Source organism: Castanea sativa, chromosome 5 (genome assembly GCF_040712315.1).
Source record: "Castanea sativa cultivar Marrone di Chiusa Pesio chromosome 5, ASM4071231v1".
Taxonomy (NCBI): Eukaryota; Viridiplantae; Streptophyta; class Magnoliopsida; order Fagales; family Fagaceae; genus Castanea; species Castanea sativa.
The window spans coordinates 71,005,068-71,012,665 of record NC_134017.1 but is presented as its reverse complement, the minus strand read 5'-3'; the positions used below and the strand labels follow the sequence as shown (position 1 = coordinate 71,012,665).

The following is a 7,598-nucleotide window of genomic DNA, read 5'->3' as shown; positions in this document are numbered from 1 at the left end:
GTACTGCTTCGACAGACTACCTTTGTTCTTCTCATCTATGGCAGGAAAAGATGGACTATCAACTACCTATGGAGATTTTTTGCCCCAAAAAATAATTCTTCTATTTTTTTCATAGGTTTTTATTTGATTTATTAATTCTTCAAGTATAACAGCTTAACACCTTTCACAAAATGTATGAACAAGAGGGCAGTCAGCCCCTCCAAGAAATTTTGAATTTTAAACATGCCTATCTATGATTTTTTTCCCCTCTTTGTCAAAGGGAAATTCTATGTGAAATTTACATAGAATTTATGCTACAAATCATTACACTGCAAACATTCTCAATTTCAGGCCTTTCTTTTTTGGTTTGAAATTGCACCAAACCAACAATCCTAAGATCTAGGAGTCTCCAATTTTTCCTACTACGTTCCAGCCTGATGAAAACGAATGAGACAGAGATCTCTGGTGGTGGTGCACACGAAAAGCCAGTGTCTAAGAAACTCCCATTCACACACAGAATAAGAGATAATTTTATGCTGAAGCGCCAATCGGTCTCAGTGGGGGCTCATATATAACTACACTTCATTATGGCCAGACCCGGCATATATGCCGGGTACAAGATATAATTTTCACATGCAAAGAATAATGCCTATGCATAACTCCATTTGGAAGTTGCAAACCTTGTGGAGTAACACCTCAGATGTTACTTCATTTAATCTTGGCATGCCTAACTAATAGTTGCCCATAACCATTAGCATCTCCCACCCCAACCCAACGGGCATGTATCCAGCCATGTATCTCTCAATGTATTCTCTCTAATGTTCATACTAGTAAATAGATTGTGCAACCATGGAGCACCTTTTCACGGAAAATTTGGTAGCATTACTATATATTAAAATTGTTAAGTTCTAAGACCTTTAGGTTTAAATGTATTAGAACACTAATTTGTAATGTTGGCAAACCATGATCAAAACGTGTTAATCTTGTTTAGATTGCTCAAAGTATATGTGTCTTATATAAAGTTGGAATCGAGTGCACTACAAAATTTACTGTGCAATTCTACCTGGCTCAATTGTTCGAGAATTAGACTCGACCGATCGAAAGTCGTGCAAATTGTTTTTTCTGCAAAATTTTCCAACTTAGCTCAAGCCCGTTTTGTATGTAGGGTTTTATGTTTTGCCCTAGGTATAAAAGGGAAAACCCTAGCACGTTTTTAGAGAGTTGCTGATTCTCTTTATGCTGTGTGTGTGAATCTCTTGTGAGATCTAGAGGTGTTTACCTTTACACATACTTAGGGTTATCAAGGATCAAAACTATGTCAAAAACTTGATGATTAATTCAGTTGCAGATTCAAGAGCTCAAAAATATACAAGCAGGAGTGTTTGTGCTTGTTGGGAATCCAAGAAAGAAATAGTCTGTGGACTCGGAGATGTCACGTGGTCGTGGTAGTAAGTTTCCTACTCGAGGTAGCAATATGATGTTAGTGGTCTAAGTTGCTATTGTGTAAACTTCAATTATTTTATAGTGGATTCTGTTTTACCTTTAGGATAGCTAGGTTAAATCTTCCTCAGGTTTTTTACTGGTTTGGTTTTCTTGAATCATCATATCATTGTGTTTTTTATTTTTCCGCTGCTTTGCATGATATGATATATTTGTGTTAACCTAGATCTGCTTAATTTACCTAAGTTAATCACTTGGCTAAATAACTAAATTAACCTGGTTGTGTTTAAAGGGTCTAAAAACGTACAAAAATCTTCAAAAAAAAAAAAAAACTAGCATAATAACATCTAAAGTGTCTAATTATATCCTAGACTTACTGATCACATTAGATATATAACTATATAATATAAGTATCGTTTATCCCTCTCAAGGTCAATACTCAAAGCAATGTTTGACCACCCAAAGATATCACAATGTACTCACAATTAACTCATCATCGTCAGGCAATGCTATAACCTGCACCAACATAAGATAGTTGTCAAAACTCCATGCGCTATTCCTCTTATCCATCTGGTCCATCTCCTTGTCCAGAGACTTATTGAACTAAAAAAGAAATAAGTTTTCCCTTTACTGGTCTCCACAAATTATACAACATTGTATTCTTAATTTTCCTCCACATTAAACATTCAATGTGTCAATAAGTTTGATATATATATATATATATATATTTTGCATCCTTTTCAAGCTTACACCCTTAGTCAAACCTTTTTCTATCATTATCCTTTTTCAAAAATATAATAAATAAAGGGATGCTTTTAATTTGAAATATATCCAATTTATATCTAAATTAAATATTACAAATTTGAAAGTGTTCAAACAATTATGTCATTTAAAATTGTAAATGACATGACAATATATATAATGTTAGATTTAGAAAATAAAATTTAAATCAGGAACGAACTCAAAGAGTGATAGGATTGAATTAAATTTTGAGTAAAGTTAGAAAGTCTAAGTTATAATTTAACCTAAAAAAGTTGTAGAGGGAAATAAGTTATAACGTTTTTTCCTTTTCAAAATGACAAAATGGCTAAAAGAAAAGGATCTTTATGGTGGATTTCTCTTCCTCCTGTTTTGTTCCCTTCATTTAGTCAGAAATATGCACATAATTTTTTTGGTTTAGAATTTTAAGTAGTTGATAGCCATAATCCTTGTCTTAAGGAGAGAGAGAGAGAGAATGAATGATTTGAAATATTTATTAATTTTGTTGAAAAATGTGGATGAAATTCTAAATAAGAAGTGGTAGAAACAAGACATGCCAATATAAACATATCTTTTAAACCAAAATTTTGTCCTAAATGTTCAAATTTGGACAAAGTTTCAGACGGGGCATAGCTAGAAAATACCAAATGGCTCTTTCCAGTTAATGGAAAGAAGGAAGACTATTATGAACCTGTTGGCTGCCCCAGAGCTTTTTAGGTTAGAACAGGTGGGATTGAGACCGCAAGTTAATTTTGAAGTTTAGCAAGGCTGTTTATCATTACCCACCTGTGACCACAGCAATGGCTTGATTACTGCTCAATAAATTAGCTGGTTATGATCTCATTCGCCAAGTCAATATATACAAGTGAAGTGAATCACATCCTTGTAACCTTGTACTGTAGAGAATGCTAGTGAAACTGCGGGGAATATACTTTTAATTTCTAAATTATGGTAGGAATAGGATAAACAAGTATATAGAAGAATTAACGTATACGGAAGATATATTAATTTATGAAAGGTACATGCACGTTCCAATACAGAAATCCATCTATTTCACACTGCAATATCCAACATAGCGTAGATACACAGTTTATTGTAGTTAATGTGAATACTGGTGTGACTATTGAGAGCAAAGCAGACTAAATTGTACGTTGCCAAAGACTTTAAACTATCTGTAGTACAATTCTTGCTAAATTCAGAAGCCCGGGCCACCGGAATTATGATAATTTGCTTCAATACCAAAAACAGATAACCAGTACAGTCAGGAGAGAATAATGACCCCCACAACAATGGTTCTTTTCGTTCAACCCCAACATTCTCCAGCCACCCTCTCTCTCTCTCTCTCTCTCTCTCTCTCGCTTTGAATTACATCTTGCATCATCTTTCAAGCAAGGCTACAATCTCACTAACTGTAATAAGACCCTCTTTGCATTTGAAACACACTCAACCCTTTATGCTATCTAGTATTGCGCTTATATCATGAAGCCCTTTGAAATTTCACTTAGCCTTAGTTCATTAGCTTCTTCTTCTTCTTCTTCTTCTTCTTCTTCTTCTTCAGATCACACAGATGCTGAGCCTCTCAATCTTTTCCCAAGTATGGACCAGAATTCTCTTCATCCACATTCATCGCTAAGCAATCTACCTAGCTGGCCTACTGTATCAATGGAAGAAAACCCTAAAGCATGCAGTGATGATAATGAGGATGTTACTGCGGCCTTAAACATTGGCCTTCCTAATCATTTGAGTGGTTCCATTGATGCAAATACAATGGAAACTGCAAACATAGCAGCTAATAATTATTGGATACCAACTCCCGAACAAATACATATTGGTTTCACTAATTTTTCTTGCCATGTCTGCTTCAAAACCTTCAACCGCTACAACAATCTTCAGGTGCAATTTTTATTTACTTTAAAAGCTAGATCTTCAGGTGCAATTCTTCTAATTTTCTCAAAAAAAAATTTCAACTTTTATCAACTTAAATTTTTTTTTTTTTTTCATATAATGGCTTTTTAACTTTTGCCTATATTTCAGTAAAAAAAAAAAAAAAACTTTTACCTATATTGAACCCAATCTTAATTCATAATTCAAATACCTCTTGTGGTGTTTCAATATTGGGGTTTGAACACCATCAAGCCCATAAAGCTAGTGACAAATTAGAGATTTTTCTTATAAAACTAATATAGATTTTTGTGGTAGATACACCTATGGGGGCATGGATCACAGTATCGAAGAGGGACAGATTCGTTGAAGGGAAGTCAACCATAACCCATGTTAGATATTCCGTGTTATTGTTGTGCTGAAGGGTGCAAGAACAACATAAGCCATCCAAGAGCAAAGCCTCTAAAAGATTTCCGAACTTTGCAAACCCATTTCAAAAGGAAGCATGGAGTGAAGCCCTTTGCATGTCGCAAGTGTGGGAAGCTCTTGGCTGTGAAAGGTGACTGGCGAACCCATGAGAAGAATTGTGGAAAGCGTTGGCTTTGTGTTTGCGGTTCTGACTTCAAGCATAAGAGATCTCTCAAGGACCACATTAATGCATTTGGTTTTGGTCACAGCCCATGTCCTATTATACTTGAGGGTTTTGATGAGGTACTCAAGGATACTTCCCCTTTCATCTTTGTCTACGATCCTAATTAATCTATTTGAGCATCCATAATCAAATCTAATTTTTTTTTTTTTTAAGTTAGAACTACAACTTTTTTAATTTTATGAGAAGATTTGGAACTACAGTTTGATTTTTATTGTTTTACATATCCTATACTAAATGTACATTTAAGATTGATGTATGTATAAAATGTTGCATTTGAAAGCGTCAAATGTAGTTCAGATTGGTCAATTTGCTGCTACCTAGTAACTACCCAATTCTAGTTAGAGACGGAGCCATGTATTGGCCTTGTTGGGGGGGGGGGGGGGCGAAAATTTTTAAAAATTTGACTATTATATACATGCACAAGACTTTTACAATTTTACCCCCAAAATATATACACTTGCCCCCCTCCCCAAAAAAATTACAAACTGACCCACGGAACCAAAAAAGAAAACATTTGGAATTGCTCAATTTCCCAGAGAAACCCTCACACAAAAAAAAAAAAAAAAGAACAAATCACAAATCCAGATAACACAAGTTTCTAAAAAAAATAAATAGAGATAAATATCCTAATGATAATTATCCTAATTAAATAGAGATAAATATCTTAATTAAATTGGAATGATAATAGTTAATCATTATCTCTATTAAAATAAATAAACAAAAAATAGAGATAATTATCTACAAGGAGGTCAATCCCAGGTGGGACTCATCCTTTGAAACCACTCTAAATAAAGGGCATATCTCCTCTCATTCAGGAAGAATTTTTCTAAGACGCCAAAACTCTACAGAAATTCTACCTCAAGAACATACAAAGAACATTCAAAGAAGTTCCTTGAAGTTCTATCCCAAATCCTTGAAGCTCAATGGATCAAGCCTCTAAAGCCTCAAAGAACTTCAACCTAAAGCCCTTCGCATTTAAAGATTTGAAAAACAACAAATCTCTACCAAGCTCAAAGCTAGAAATTTGTTATGAAGACCATTCAATCCATCTTCCAACTAAAGTCAAAAAGATTTCTTGTTTAAGTCAAGTTCAAAGAAGATATAATCAAAGGGAATTCTTTTGTAAAAGAATTGAAATAGAGGTTATACTCATTATTCATCAATACAAATTTATTTTTGCAAAGCATTTTTTTTCCATTGTTTGATTTTTCGCAATTGAGAAATTTTGCGTTTACAAATTTCTAGCATGCCCAGTGGGACAATCTCTACCTCTCATCTATTCTTCATCAACTTGTCACATCCTTTAAAACCCTATGGCTTCAAAGAAGACTTGAATCAACAATCCTCTTTTTGGAACAAGTGAAGTTGATCCTACAATTGATTCAAACTCTCAAGTTTTGATACTCCTTTGTTTTCAACACTTCTGAAACCCAGAAGTCACAAACAGCCTCATCTACTCAGGGGAAAAGCAAAGATGTAACTGGCTTCATCAAAGAAATGTTGTCTCAACCAACTTTGTCATCAGAACCAATCCAAGAAGCTCCAATTGTTGAAGAAGAGAACGAATCACTTGATGGCTCTGAGTTCTCTTTTTCAGAAAATATTTGTACTTCCAAGCTTAGGGACTCTCATTACTCTGTTAGTTCATTTGTCATGCTAGCCATGATAACTAACACAACATCTCTAGAAGAACAAATCTCAACTATAGCCCATACTTTAGAAGAACTAATGAAGTCCATGAAAAAAAGGGAAGCATTGAGAGTTACACAAATAACTTTCTTTATGGATAAGATGGGGAATACATCTTGATTGAATCGTGAAGATGAAAGCTTTAAGCTAAAACAAACTCATAATGATAAACCTGAGAGTTCAACAAATGATCTCAAACTCTCTACAAATGGGTCTATCTCTTCTTACCAGCTCAAGGACTTAATCAAGGAAGCTATCAAAGACCAAGTTGGGGGTGGAAGTCAATCATCCATTGCCTATGCCAAACCATACACTCAAATGATAGATCTCTTGAGGATGCCTTAGAGAAGTTTTTCTCGTTCGTCAACAAATCACCGTGTTATTTATTTTCCACTGTATATTTTTTATTTTAATGATTTGTTGGTACCTCCACGATTTGCATGTAATTTAACCTAATTAACCAACTTGGGTAATTGAATTAATTAACTGGTGTCAATTTATAACCCAACATACATTTAAAAAAATCAATAAATAAATAAAAATGCAATCTATAATTTGGTTCAATAAAACAGATTGTGGTCTATAATTAATAACGCTTTTGTTTTTCTTCCTTGCCCTATGCATGAGTCTTTTCCCCTTGTTATGATATTGCTCGGTATAAAATTCTATATAGTTCTTTTTGGACTAAGATTTGGTGCATATAATCCAAGGATTGAAATTAAAAATTAAAAAGTTAACTTTCTCCCTTAAGCATAAGATTTTATTATTATTATTATTATTTACATTTTAACTTTTCCGATCTAATAGCTAAGTGAAAAAGTTCAAAAATTAACTCTTAAATCTCAGCTCTTAGAAGGTACAATACCATCTCAATTGGTTCTTTCATGGGGTAGTTGGTCGGAGTAAGACCAATGCAAGCATCCATGCACGTATAAGCATTTTGGTAATTTTTTTTTACTCAGTTTCAAGAAATTAAGGCCAATCTATTTTTTTTTTTTTTATATAATACTAATATTAGAGAGATTGCAACCATATTTCGAGTGAGGTAAACTGTTGCAAAATAGTTCTAGCACTATTGCGGTAGGAAGGCAAGCAGAGAATTTTCAAAGATTGTATTGAGAGTCTATGCTTAAGATTTTTGATATTATGAGTTTGAGATTTATATTTCTTTTAAAATATTTGGATTTAGATTAGGTGT

The 7,598-nt window shown here is 33.8% G+C and overlaps 1 pseudogene; it reads left to right on the top strand.

The window, feature by feature from the left end:
- The first annotated feature begins 3,657 nt into the window (after window positions 1–3,657).
- Window positions 3,658–6,520, top strand: LOC142635713 (uncharacterized; annotated as a pseudogene).
- The last annotated feature ends 1,078 nt before the right edge of the window (window positions 6,521–7,598 follow it).